The sequence below is a fragment of the Zonotrichia albicollis genome, chromosome 14 (assembly GCF_047830755.1).
Source record: "Zonotrichia albicollis isolate bZonAlb1 chromosome 14, bZonAlb1.hap1, whole genome shotgun sequence".
NCBI classification, from domain to species: Eukaryota; Metazoa; Chordata; class Aves; order Passeriformes; family Passerellidae; genus Zonotrichia; species Zonotrichia albicollis.
This window is the reverse complement of record NC_133832.1, coordinates 6760579-6775941: the sequence shown is the minus strand read 5'-3', so window position 1 is coordinate 6775941 and position 15363 is coordinate 6760579. Positions and strand designations below refer to the sequence as shown.

The window sequence follows — 15363 nt, the reverse complement described above, 5'->3', positions numbered from 1 at the left end:
AGATGCCAAGAAAACAAAACCAGAGAATAAATATCTCATTTTGGTGTCTCTTTATCCATATTAGGCTGCAACAGTCTTTCAATTTTCCAGCAGCCAGCCCCTTCTCTCCCAGAACAAAAAGAGAGAGAGTTGCCTTTCCTGCATTAGCAAATATTAAGAACAGACAGAACCACTAGATCCTCCAAGTTTAACACAAACAAGGGTATACACCTGGGCTTTACACCAGAAAAATACAATTATTTTGATGAAAAGAACTATTTAAATGAAAGAAAACAAACAGAGAAGCAAAGACACTACTCAAATAGAAATTTTGTTTCACTGAGATTTTATTTCCTTTCAAAAAAAGCAGAATCCATATACTAATATATTCTTTGTGCTTCTCCTATGCTTTATGCATTCATCTGGGTGTAGTTATTTTTTGCACACTCTTTCTCACTTTTCCAGGATGACCTCTTATCATATGTATTTCAGCATTGTTCTTTCCTGTAGAAAGAAATTAAAGGTTTAAGGATGAAATTTGCTTCAATTAAGTGGCTAAAAAAATTCCAAGTACTTTCTGATTCCTTATCACTTTGCTATGAAGATGGAGAGCATTTTTTTCTTCTGAAGAACTGAATTCCTAGAAACATAAAAGAACATGGAAATTTATAAATTATATATATATACACCACTTGCTCAAGACCAGATCAATTGCCAGGCACAATCCATAGACTCAAAACATATTAAAACATTAAAGTTCACCAGACTAAGTAGATCAAGCTTTATCCTTCTCTTCATTTGCATTCATTTTGTGGCTTGTTTTACTCTCAAGAATTGTCACAGTTTATCCTCCCCTCCCCCCTGCCCTTCACAGCAAATATTAGCATACACAACCCCATCCTGTTGGTATTTTGTACAAAACCTTTATCAAGATTCTTTTTTTCCTCTGAATTTTTCTGGACATTTTGGACAACTTCAAAAGGAAAGATAAATGAAAAATAATTTTAACTTTTATGTTGAAAATGGTTTTACCTTTCCTGGTAGATGGGAAAGAGCTTCACCACAGAAATATTTTTGGTACAGAAGAATATACAATGTCATTCTCAAATACCCTGGAGACTAGAAATGCACCTTTAAGCATCTGTGTGCATGAGCCAGCTTTTTAAGGGATATTGCTTGGAAAGGCAAGAGAATGAAATACTATTCAATTATCCATGTTTGGATTTTGGTGGGTTATTTTTAACAGGATATAATGTAAGGTCAAATGCTTATAGATTTTTTTGACACTGAATTATGCCATCTATATTGTTATAGCTCTACAGACAACCAAAAGATAAATGGTTAGACTACTAGCTGTCTTCAGGCTTTTTAACAGAAGAAGATATAGAAAATAACTGGTTTTCAGACACCTAAGGACATGCTATTGCAGGTTACCCTGGTGGCAGCTGAGCCCCTCTCAGCCACTCACTCCCCCACAGTGGGATGGGGAAGCAAATCAGAGCTGCACAAGTGAGAAAACTGGTGGGTTGAGGTAAAGACAGTTTAATAGGTAAAGCAAAAGCTGCATGTGTCAGCGAGGCAAAGAGGAGCTCATTCACTACTTCCCATGGGCAAATGGGTCTTGAGGCATTTTTGGAACAGCAGGGCTCCATCACACAGAGCAGTGACTTGGGAAGACAAACACCATCGCTCTGAATGTCCCTCCTTCCTCCTTTTCCCCAGATTTAAATGCTGAGCATGGTCTGGGATATGCCCTGGGTCAGTTGGGGTCATCTGTCCTGGCTGTGTCCCCTCCCAGCTCCTCGGGCACCCCCAGCCCCTCTCTGGTGGGGTGGGAGAGCAGCAGGAAAGGCCTTGGCTCTGGGTAAGCTCTGCCCAGTGACAGATAAAACCAAGGCTATGTCAGTCCCACTGAAACTCCAACACTGAAACTACACTGAAACATCCTACAAGCTACTGGGAAGCAAATTAACTCAATGCCAGCCAAAGCCAGAACATGTGGGTAAAGTTGCTGAGAAAGAGCATTGTAATTGCTATCATCAAAATCCTTTACTTCAAAGTGTCTTAAAATCAAGTGCCATACCTTGGCAATGTCAGCAGAGACAGTTCATAGTCACAATTCATTCATTTAGCAAAAAATCATAAAATACTTCAATATTGGAGCCTGTGAAATCTGTGAGTTTTAAACATTTCAGCTGGAAAATGTTAAGCAAGACTGAGTATTGTGTGTAGTGCCAGGACAAGGAATCTGTCAGGCAGAGGAAAGGGAAAAGAGCAGTGAAGAAAGGAAAGGCTCCTTTTTCAGGAGGCTGCTCTAATGCAAGAGCAATAGTGTTGTGATGCTGGACAGAGCCTGGAGCAGCAGCAGAGTGACCTTAAGCTGACCTGACTGACCTCACCCGACTGAACATTGAATTCCCACAGTTCTTACCCAGAGGGCAGGAATCACCACACTGACAGAAAATTAGAGGGAATTAAGGACTTTTTCTGGAAATAAAGGATGTGGCAGGCAGCTGATTTGGCTCTGTTTGAAATGACCTCTTTGGGTAGTGCCCATCATTACAGATGTGTGACTGCACTAAAACACAGCACAGGGATGGCTGCACTTTGCACTCTCAGAATTCAAAACATTCCCACAGCGTTATGAGCACAAACTGAAGTCTGAACAACAACAAAACCAGATGAGAATCTCAACAAAATACATCACTTAATAAATGCTTGGTGAGCTCAACACATAAACCAGAAAGCCTCAGTTGACTGAACTGGGCCTTATCACCATGCCAGGAGCATCCTTTGAACCCCACAGCTCTGGAAATCAACCTGGTTTACATAACAAAACAGTAAATACATGATCTTTCTAGAAGCTGCTTTATAGAAGCTTACCTTAAAACTAAAGATCGCTATTTTGATTGAGAAACTTTTTGTGTTCAGAATTTCCAGAATCTGGCAGCTCTGAATATCCAGGACCAGAAATTTAAAGAGCCAAGAGGAATTCAAGGTGTTTCATGTGTCAGATTTATTGTGTGGGCAAAGATGATTTTTCAGAATACACGGTGCACGTCCCAGATTTTGAAGACAGCAGGACCAAGAATAAAGACCAGAACAATTTATTTTTCTCCTGTTGTGTACAGAATCTTTGGACCCTCAGATGAGTTTGTGAATGAGAGCCTTCCTATAGAATGATAGGTAGAGCTGATGGAAGGCAACTAAAAATTCAAATTGAAATAATAATTAATTGTATACACTTATATAAGTTCTCTTTATTTCAATTTCTTTATTTTGATTTTGCTAGCTCCAAGTCCCAGACATTAGTTTCCTCTATGTTTATATTAAATAGATTAAAGAATGATCTTTTCGTGGAAATATTAATCATTTAATAAGATAGATTCATTATTTACCAAAAAGCTGTTTTTTTCAAACCAACTTGCATTTTACTTAGTTCTGTGATGCGTTTGATCTCTTCTAAAGCCTTCCAATCTTACATTTAAATAACTATTGATGATGACTAATCTTTTCTATTTCACACAAAGCTCAATCTGGAGATTTTTTCCCTGAGTCCAAATGATCACCAGGGCTACCCTGCTCTGCAGTTTCAAATACTTTTTAACTGTCTTTTTTTATTTCCTAAAGAACTAAACACGCCTCCAAAGGAAACTTTCCTAGTATAAACTCAGAGCAGGCCCACCAGTTTTTTGCTTACATAAGTTGGTTCATTTCCTATTCCTCTGTACTGTGCCAAAACCATTTTAAAAATGCATAATTCCATTCAGCTAATTAAATTTCCGCTGTATTTGTTTCCTCTATCTCTTCCTGAAATAAAAATTCATCACATATTTAACCTCTTGCTTAACAGCCTCACAAATTCCCATGCATCATGCCAGTGAGTGATAAATACTTAAGCAGGTAGGATCCCAGATGTCCTTTAATACATTCATGTATTGATTGGTTGCATTTCTTTCAGTAATAGTTCAACCTGAACCTGCAAATGTTGTCTAAAATAGTCCTTCTTTTCCCTGTTACACTTTTTAATGAAGGATTTGCACAGCAGATACAGAAAGGTGGGTTGGTACACTGAATTAAGCTGATAGAAATCAGCTGATGCCCATCAAGGCGCTTGTGATGCTGAACATCAAGGTTGTCTTTCATTTCTGGACTCAGTCTGGACATATCTCTGAGTGCTGGAGGCACGTTTAATGTCAAAATCTGAGATGAGCATGCAGAGAAAACATTTTCACAGGAATGCAAATATAAAAATATTCTGACATTTATTCCTGGTTTTGAGAGTTTATGACAAAAAATAATCAACCCAGAGATTAAGGATTAAGCAGCTCAGAGCTGCTACGGAATAAATAGCAACGTTTTGCACAGTGCTGTCCTCAGCAAAGAGTGAGCACAGTGCTGACGTCAAGGAACAAAAAAGCTGACCCTTTTGCTCTTTTTCTGGTATCTACATAAGCTACAGGCTCCCTGGTTTATAGATGCCTTTGCACCTTCCCAAAATTAGCAGAAATGCAGTGTCCCATATTGGCCACCCCTCAGTAATTGCAAAAATGCATTATATCCCTAGCAGCTGTAAAATTTCAGAAAGCTGTAGTGTCAGCGTGGTCTCCCAAGCCATCTGTGTCTCTAATCTATTTTTCCATATGAAATCATCAATATTCTGATCTACACAGCCACTGCTGGGTTTTGTTTGCACTACAAATACAATCAGTTACACATTACTCAAGATCTAATTATGCTGCACTGCAAATGATGTTGAACCAGGTAATTTCTTTGGAATGATAAAGTAAATTTATCAAACCCTTTTTTGCCACCCAAACAGAAATTTCCCTAAGAGGATTCCTTTGGTTCATATTGGTTTGCTTTCAAATTTATTGCTGTTTCCCAACAAATTGCTGATACAGCTTAAGCAGCGCTCAGTACCAAACATTTGTGAGGAAATGATTAAATGGCTTTTTTCAGTTTTAATAAAAATTTATCTGAAACATCACTCTGGTACAACTTTCCAGAAATATATATTCATAATTACTTGTAGCGCTCTTCATTCATATTATCATGGTCTGATTATTTAAAAGGATGTAAATGTCCTGGTTTGCATGATTTACATGAGAATATAAAAATATTTTTAGACTTTCAATATTTTGGAACAAAGATTAATAAAATAGTAAAAAAAAAATCTGAATATCATCTTTCTTTATAGCAAATAAAATCTGCTTAAATGCTGTTTAAAGATTAAAGAACTTTCAATTATGAGAACATTTTATAGGAGACAAATATGAGAAATTTGATTTGGCCAGAAAGATTTAAATCTCCCCAAACACATAGTTTTCAGTTTTTAGCATACTGAAAATGAAATTCTTTTGGGACAAGGTCCTGGTGAAAATGGATAGAGAAAAGCCCCTCCTTCATATTATTCAATGTAAAGTGCTATGAATCTGTTCCAAACTGCATCTTAGTGACATAATATACATTCTCCAAAGAATCCTGTATCAAGATGGGAAAGAAAAAATTTGAAAGGATTACAGATACATTTTTTAAGTATTGAGAAAACATAATAATGTCTGTGCTGTACATGCAAGCAGTGGAACTGTGGATTGGCTCCACAACAGAATTGGTTCACAAATGATCAGTGTTGTTCTAATACTAACAGTTCTGAGAAACCCAATTGTTCACGTTCAGACCCTCCTGTTTTTTGCTCAGTATTGACCCTGCCAACCCTCCAAGGTCTTTTCCACATTCATAAGGAATAGGAATCTTTGCATTCTAGTCAGGCCAAAAGGTCTCCTTCCTCTCAGAACACTGAACACTTCTCCCCCACAAGTAAATAATAAAAGTGGAACAAATGAACTACTGTAGAAGCAAACTGGATCCCACAAACTCGTTCAAGTTTCCCATTAACAGAGCTCTGCTGACCTAAATCCATCCTGTACTCTATACGCCAAAGTTCATTATTGATGATTTAGATGGCAGGAAGGAAAGCACTTAATTGTGAAGGTGATAACAATTAGGGATGGCAAGCACTTTAGAGGGCAGGAATTGAATGAAAGGATGTAGTAGAATCAGTAAAATAATGAGTAATTCAATGTGTACCACAAGGTGACACCTACCTACAAGATAGAAATGGTTCTACAGAAGGTGATCTGAGAATTAATGGCCCAAGAATGGAACAGTAACCACAGAGTCATAACCCACCAGGAGATGTTTTACATACAATACCTGAAGTTTGCTACATCAGTGGGCTCAGCTGGAGTACTACATCAGATTTGAGCACAACATTAGGGCTGAAAAACTTGCCGACTAAGAAAGTTCAAAAAAAAGCAAAACCCAAGATGTTGCCAAAAAAGACTATGAAGAAAGATGGAAAGTAATGCTTTTAGCTGAAAGAAGACCAAGGGGGGATATGAGTATTTATTTCAAATGACAGCTGATGTCACCAAGAGGTTGACAAAGAGAGGAAAGCACCAATGTGTTTTCCCGGACAAAAAGAAATGGATTTTAAGTTACCACAAAGGAGGTTTATTCTATACATTATAAACATTCTGAATGGCAAGAGATTCTAGAGTTAAAACAGCTGTTAAGAGAAGATGGGGATGCTGCATAACCAGGCTATTTTAAAAACAGGCTGGACAAGTGGCTGTCAAATATTATTCAGGTAAAGCTGAATCTGGGATTAGTAAAGGAAACCAGTGATTTCCTGAGATCACATCAATTCTGTTCTAAAGGTTCTGTATCTGTCTTCAGATTTTTTTAACAGCTGTAAAACACAGACTACTCTGCATGTATTGGGCTGAATTCAGAGCAAATCTCACTGATTTGTGATCAAACACAGTCTGATGAAACACTAACACCAACTATCACCAAGTCAATAATGAGACAAAGCCTTCAATATAATGTCTGAGTTTTATTCAGAGGGTAAAAGCCTTGGTCAAGAGACAGTTACCCTTATTTTTATTTAAGAAATGCACAAGGTCTTTGGTAATTGTTGAAATTTGGTTCAGTAGCTTTAAATATAAGAAATTTGTAGTCCTCTTTTGCCTTTCACTGCATTTAAGAGATAGTAAACGACTGCTAAAAATAATGAGTTTGCCTCATAAAAGTTAAGCATTAAAATAATAAGTTAGTGGCCATAAAAACAAATGTCCCTTAGGGATTTTATCCATCTGGACTAGACAGAATATATAGCTCCTGCAGTTATTTTGCAAACATTGTTAACAACATTATTCTAAAGCTTTCACATTGAATCTTAAAGCCCACAACACATATCTGTTCTGTCCCAAAGACTCACAGGCTTCAGATTTACATCTAAAACTCACAGATGGCCTTACATGGTAATGGACCAACACAAATCATTGACTCAGGGAAGTATCTAAGCAACAGCTAAATCCATCTTTATTCAATAAAATGTTAATACGTGATTAACTTTAATAATGTCCACATTTAAAACAGAATCTATTCTGCTCCCATGGACTTTCACATATGTTCAGTAATGCATTTACATTTTTATCATTAATGTGAAAGAAGCCCCTAGAAGGGACCAAAATTTAAATATCCTAAAATGTAAGATTGCTGGGGAGCAGGAACACAAAGCTAGATGCAAGTGTCAAGGTCAAGCTCTGACATGAAATGCTCTGTTGGCCATTAACATCTTCAAGCAGTTGCTGTGTCCATGCCTAATTTGAGTGGAAATTCATTACAGAGCATTTCAAGGAAAGAAAGCCTGGCTGATCAATATGAAAATGGCAATTTTAGATTAGTGTATCTTTTTTTTTGGTTGCTCAGCACAAAATACTCAGTTTACTTTGAAATTGCTTTGTTCTACTTTAATGAGGCGGATCTAATTCCTAAAGCCTTAGACCAAAATGGTAATTGACAGGCATCATATAGCATTTAGAGGAGAAAATTAAAAATCTATATAGCATCTATAAGTGATGAAGCTTTCTCAATGAATAAGAAGTGTTTGAAATGAGCAGCTATTATGGATAAAGAATAAATAAATTTATTATTAAGAAAAACCGAACATTTCATTATTATCTTTTTTAAACACCTTGGTACTCTGCAATAATCAGCAGAGATCTGGAATGACAAGCTTTTCCCAGAGCTGGGGAGGTTGGCAGCATCACGTGCAGTATTCCCAGAGCAGCTGGGAAAGTGGAATACCTCCAGAGCTGCTGGGAGGAATGACACTGACCCCAGCTCTGTGGCCACTAATGCATATGCTCAGCTTGAAACAGGGTTAAGCTAAAACAGGAACAGCACTTGCAGCAAATGACAGCAAAATCTGTCATCAAAGGATGCTATAAACTGGAGATAAGCAAGCGTGTTCATTTAAAATAATTCAGTTGCCTAAGTTGTAGCTAAATTTTAGTTTGATTGCATTTCTTGTACCTTTTATTCCTTAAGATCTGATTGGGGTCAGAAGTCAGAAATGACAAAATACCTGAGCAAACATATTTCTAAATCAAAGGCAAAGAGAAGAAAATCCTATTACTTAGCATCCTGCCTCACTGTGTAGATAATAAAGCTACAATTTGTTCAAAGCAATTCAGATAAATATGATTGTCTGAATTTAGTGATTACTAATTTATTAATTATAGAGACTCAGTTAAGTGAATAATCTGACAATTTAAAACATTGGTTTTTCAAAGCTTTTAAACTTATTTGCTACTGATTCTACTTGCTGCAAAATCTACCACGATCCTGTTTATGAATCATTCATAAAATGTTCCTAAGTTCAACAAATGCATTTCCTATCAATAAGTGTTTTTCAGATAGTCTGGGTATATAATTTTCCTTCTCTTTCCTTTTCTTTGATCACTGACTATAGGACCAGTCATTTTTCACAATTTCTGACATATTTGGTTGGGTAAATCACAGAGAGTTATTTCTCCTCCTTGACAGTGTGACTGAGGCTGGGGAAAAAAAGCAAAAAAAGAAATATATGAGAATTGCAAATTAGAAAAATCCTCTAGGATCATAGGATCTGCCATCCTGGTATAAACTATCTTGCATATAGTCCAATACTTTGCATCTGACAGTTTTCAGTGCTGGGTCTTTCAAAAGAAGGCAGAAAAACTCTGTAACAGCAAAAGGAAACTAATCAAGACAACTCACACGGTTCTTTGCCTGAACTCTGACAGTTTAAAGTTGGTTAACATCTGCAAGTAGAAGTCAAAATGCTTTCAAAATCTGTCATCATTATTAATTCTATCTATGAATATCCCTGATACTTTTATACATCCCAATTTTCTTTCCATTTGAATTTTTTGCTTCAAAATGGCAAAGGACAAATATAGCTTTGATGGCACAAATGCTTAGTCAAACAGCCACTTACAAAACTTTCAGAATCAATACATTCAGCAACATGGAAAAGCTGTCAAAATGTGTGTCTAAAGGACCAAGAAAACAGACTTCATATTTCTAGTCATGAAATAGAAATTTTGAACTCTTAACTAGCAGCATTAATAAAAGTCTGTGAGATAACAGAATAAAGCCCTGAAAATTCAAAGGTGTTTTACATTTTCTATGACTGGGTGTGAGTTTATAAAGTTTATATTGGATTCCTTCTGGGAAGATCAAACACACAGACAAGGTTTGATTACTTTTAACTGAACCTTCAGAACGTGGTCTTTTACCAAGGAAATCCTGCAACAATCTGGGGCTCAGATTACCGTTAATTTGAGTAAAAGTGTTTTCACTAAAATGAGCTTTGATTCTTATTTTCTCCAAATTTTAGCAATGAAAAAATGAGGCATTTAGTCAAAACAGAGATATTTGGACAATATTTTGGGACAGTGCAGAGACGGGCTGGTTTTAGAGTCCACCTGAAAACAACAGCTTAAGACTGGGATGTACCACTCACTCCTCTTTCAGACATCTTAATCTACCTTCCACTTCTCTGCTCCTGAGCCAAATTCTGTGAATTGCTAAGCACCCTCATCTTCCTATACAGACAATAGCACTTCAGAGAACACAACTCTGCCCAGGAGCAGCTCAATTCCTCTCAGAATAAAGCTTTAAGGAAGAGAATTCTCTTTTAGTAATAATCTGGCAACAGTTTAATGAAAAGTGGAAACACCGGGAGACAGGCATGCCTATATTTCCATTAGAATCACTGATCAAAGATTTAGAAAAGGCAGCATTTAATTCTTTTGAAATCTCACTCCCAAGAGCACAGTTCTGAACAATTCCACTCGATCTTATCAGTGGGTTTTACAATAAGACCTTTATTAGATTGCAATTGATTCACAGTAATCTATTCATTTTTAGTCAAATTAAAACAACCTTGATTGTAGTGCCACAGTTCATGCTGATACAATTAATGTGGTGTGAGGCATTTCTATTATGAAAATCCTTTATTCCTTTCCTTGGTTTATAGCTCAAGCATAAAGAACTCGAGTGGCACTGAAACTTGTCAGACAAAGTCTCAGCCCAGGCAAGAATGTATTCTTTGAAATATATAATAATATGAAAAGAACTGGACTGCTTTCCCCTTGCAGTAATATAATGAGGTGAGAGAAATTGGAAATGTGCCACTGGAGCTGACCACTTGCCCCATCAGATTAGCATTCTTTAATTGTAGATGACTAATAAATGTGAGAACTAGGAAAGCAGGTTCATCTATTCACTATCTTCATTGTGTGTGACGCAAGGATGCAAACTGAAGACATGATTCCAAATAGTTCCCATCCCTTTAAATGCATCCCTAATTTCACAGAGTGAACAGAGGAAATAGTCCCAGGGAGATGCAGGAGCTGCAGACACATCCCAACACACAGACTGTGCTCTCACCACAGGCAGGGACAGGCTGACCCAGAGGGAGCATCAGTGATAAAGCACAAAAAGAATCTGTGTGTGATATAAAGCCAGGTTAACACAAACAAGCTGGGAAAGAGTCGGGGAACTGCAGATGTCCAGATGAAAGATAGACTGAAGCACATCTTTTACTCTCTGCATCTGATATTTATCCTGGATTCATGCTTTGGGCTGTATTTTTAACTCAGTTAATGGAAGAAGCACAAAACTCAGTGCTTGGCAGAGAGAACTCACTCCTATATCTTCTTTGTGGGCTGGTGATGCATGCACTAATCTCTGTAGCACTGATTTACAAATGCAAGAGATATAGTGAGACCAAATTTCAGGCTAAGGAAGGTAAACTTTTCTCCATTTGCTCCCTAGTGCCAAAGCAAGCTGCCAGTCTTTCCTTGAGAAGTGCATTCACAGTTCCCTGAGCACTGAAAGCTGCTCTAAGCCAATGGTGCTGCTCAAAGCCCCCCATATCCTCACAAAACCATCCCTTCAGCCAGAAAAAGTGCTCAGGTAGCTGCTCAGGGAGCTGATCCCAGTTACAACTCATCTGGCAAAATAAATACACACATTGGTTTGCAGACTCTGGGGTTTTTAAATTATTACATGGATCACACTTGTGTAAACAAAAAGTGGTGCTGGAATGAGCAAGTGGGGATGGGATTTCCTCTTCTGGCAGCATTGAAAGACTTGGCTAACTTAAACTGCTCTTCTGTGTTAAAGAGAGTTTCCAGAACCTGCTCCTTATGCAGCTTCAATTTACCCTTTCCCAACAGAGCACAGCCATGTAAAATGAGACCAAGGCACTCTAGACTCCAGCAGGCACCTTCACTTGTAATATGTGCAGCTGCTCTTTGTCCTCTGGAGCTGGCACAGGAAAGCCTGATTTGCTTAAAAATCCTTCAAAATGGAAAATGGATACCAATGTAATAAGCAAAGAGGAGGTGGGGGGAGGGGGAAAGCAAAATTCAGTGTGGTCATTTATCCCGAGTTCTTTTGTTTCAATACATGCAGTTCCCCTTCCTCACATCTTTAAATACCAATTCTTACCTCTATTCTGCCTCCTGTTTGTTTGTCCTGGGGACAACAAAAAAAAAAAAAAAATTAAAAAGGTAGGTCATTACAAACTCAGGTCTAATTCCTCTTCAGCAACAGGTTCCATATGTTATCCCAGCTGAGGGATCACTGGAAAGGTGCTGAAGCCAGAGGACATTTTTAACCAGAGCCGCCACCAAGAAAACGTGTGGGAACTTCATTCCCTAAGGCATCACCTTTCTGTGAACTTTTCTTTACAGCTCTTTGCTGCCCTAATTCTATTCAAACTGATTACTCGAGTTTTATATAATACTGTAAAAGTTACTCTTCCATGGGAAATATTCTTCTGAAATACCAGAATTACCATTAGAACTATAAAAAAAATCCTGATATAATTGTATAAAAAAATACTAATATAATATTAAAAGTCAGGATTGTATCAGAATTCTTCTGGAATTGTTCTACTGTCCTTCATTTTTATTTCAAAATCATTTCCTGAGTACAAAGCCAAACACACAAAGCCAAAAGCATTTAAACAGAGCAGACTAATTTAAGCATTAAACATTAGAATAGTTTGAGGAGAAATTTCAATGTCATGGAATATGTACAAAAGAACAGCAATTGATTTAATGCAGGAATAGTGTCCATGATCAAAAGGAAAGCAGATAACTTGAGTGTGCTCTCCAGTCAAGCAATAGCAGAAGAAAACCCAATATTGCAACAAATTTTATATTTATATTTTATCCCCACTGGGCTGATCTTTAACACGAAGATTGACATCACTGTCCAAGTACGGATTTTTCTATTAAAAGGGTTCTCTGTAGAACTTTAGATGAGAACGCTTGGAAACAGTTTAGGGTCCAATCCAGAAATAATTTATGGTGATGGAATGCTTGCCGTCCATTCTGACAGGAGCTGGATTTGTTCTCTTAGGACAAGATTTTCATGCACACCTGAGGGAAATCTTGTATCAGGTCTGTTAACATGTATTCAAACCTATGCCTTGATTATTAAAAAAAAAAAAAAAAAAAAAAAAAAAAAGGAATGAGGTAGAGATTAGAGCTCCTTTCAAGTTCTGGACCAGTTCCACATTTCTTCCAATTTAACATCTAGCAGTGTGCCCAAACATGAGCCCCAGTGAGATACAGTCAATTATATTATGGCAAATGCTCACATAATTTCAACCACGTCAATTCATAGAAATACACAAAAGTGTACACACTGTTCAGTCTTGAAAGGAAAAACAAAGCAATGTGAAGAGCCATTAGTGCTGTCATATAACCTTGAAACAATTTCACTTTGTGAGTATTTCATATTTATTTACAGTCATAACAGCTCAGATAAAGTATTTGAAGAGGATATTCAGGTTTTATCCATCATCTTATCTCTCATCAATTGGGAACAATTATCAGTATATTTCATCTGTTTCTATACAAGTTTAAGTATTATCCAGAGATAGAACACTGCTCCTTTTCCATTATTAAAGTAAAATCTAGTGGATTTTTCCAATACAGAGTTCATTCCACTGAGAGTTTCTATTCCATGTTTCATGGACACAATCCTGGCTGCTACAAGTCACTTAACCATGCCCCTCACAGCGGCAGAACCACAACTGTGCACAGAAACTGGCAGAAATGCTAGAAGGCTTCCAATTACCTGCAGAAATCAGCACTAAATGTGCAATGTGGACTTTTGGGAGCAGCCCCTTTCAGCTGATCTTTGTTTAACCTTGTGTGTGATGGTTGTGAGGAGCTCTCTGTACCCAAGGGCAGTTTCCACTGCCCACCCTCAGCCCCTCATTGCCATTCAGAGCGGGCTCAGACGAGCAGGTGATGACTGATGAGAACACACGCTGCCATATGCTGGAGGAGGAGGGAGCTGTCCCCTGCTCCAGCAGCAGTGCCACACTCTGACACCAGCACTGTCACTGCTGCACAGCAGCAGATGTTCAGAGCCCCAGACCTTGGCTTCCCATGGAGGGAGAAAGCAATGACACAGAAGCTGATGGAACTCTTAACTCCTGCTAAATTTGCACATGCACAGAGATTCTCAACTTAGGCACAGAGCACACGGGACAACCAGCTCCAAAAAAGGTGCCTCTTGACTCCTGCAGTATTATATTTTATTACACTTAAATACCTGCAGTATTTTTTTATTGGTTTTTTAGACAATAACATATTGATTTTTTTCAGAAAATAAGCTTCTAATTCAGAAAAGTTGTCAAATTAAAAAAAAAAAAAACAACCAACCAAACAAACAAATAAGCAGACCCAAACATATCAATAAGTGTTGACATTTTTGATTTAAAAAGAAAAAAAATTATAAGCACACCTCCCAGTGAATTCTCAGGTGCCTGGTACTAATTTACAGCAGTCCTCTGTAATAAAAACAGCCTGAAACAAATCATGCAGCTGGAGACAACTCAGAGAAAAATTAAGAAAAAAGGGGTGAAAAGTTTTCTTCTGCTGCAAAAGGCAGATGTACCCTCTTAGTTTATCATATTCTGGGTTCTTTTCATCATTCTGCTGTCTTCACACATAATAAATTATCTAACTGGTTTATGTTTAATCTGCTTAAGACAATTTAAGTTAATTAAGAATAAACATACTGCCTGAAGCTAAAACACAAAGACCACAGTTAAGTAAGAATATCTCAAGGTAAATATTTTCTCTGTCAGTATTAAGGATATGTTTACACAAACTATTGGACAGATGTAATTTAAAGTGGGTACTTTACAAGTATTCAGGCCTGAGCACTAACCTGTTCTCCAGAAGAAAAATGTGGATCTTTGCCTCCTCTATTCAAAGAGAATGCTGTTAACATCTGAAAATCAGTCATAGAATATGCCAGACTGGATGAATGAGTCTCAGTCTGAACAGACAAGTACACCATTTTTGGCATTTGGGCTTCCATTCCTTTCTGCTGTAATTGATCTCTATTATTTTATTTATTTTTCATAGCTCATCACATACAAGCAAGTCCAAAATGCCTACAGCAGTACCTTGGGTAAATTGTGTTTTAAGTCTTTTTTCTCATCCCTAAAAAGAAAATCTACAGGGTGTTTTACAGCTGATTGCTATTGTTTGTGGCATAGTCTCTCTGGGTGTTGTACAAAATGCCAACATTTGATATCCCATGTAGCCACTGATCCTTTTGTGCACATTTGGAATGTAATGAAGAGCTTGTGCAGTGGATATTCCAGTTTATTCCATCTCATCATATACACCTGTAGGCTTTTCTTCTTGTGCTTTCCCCTTTTATGTTCTTCACTTATATTTTACTGTAAACAAGAGAGAATATATGAACTATTATACTGCCATGTGTCACAAAATTATGTGATTTTACAGTAATGGTCTACCAAAGCTAATTCAAGCCATTAAATCATTTTATACAAACTAAATGAGAAACTCACAACTTACACTATAAATTATTTTATTTATTAAATCTCAGATTCCTTCCAGAAGAGCACAACCATCCCAGATGTTTATAATTTACTTATGTTTTATTTAAGGAGCAGTAATGAAGTTTGATCTAAAAGGCAATAAT

At 37.3% G+C, this 15363-nt stretch overlaps 1 long non-coding RNA gene across 1 annotated transcript in view; it reads right to left on the bottom strand.

Annotated features, from left to right (window-relative positions):
- Window positions 1-516: 516 nt before the first annotated feature.
- LOC141730876 (uncharacterized) overlaps window positions 517-15363 on the bottom strand; it is a 324588-nt gene continuing 309741 nt past the window's right edge. Inside the window, exon 6 of the long non-coding RNA XR_012582730.1 lies at window positions 517-619. This is a non-coding gene — a long non-coding RNA (uncharacterized LOC141730876). The remainder of the gene's footprint in view (window positions 620-15363) is intronic.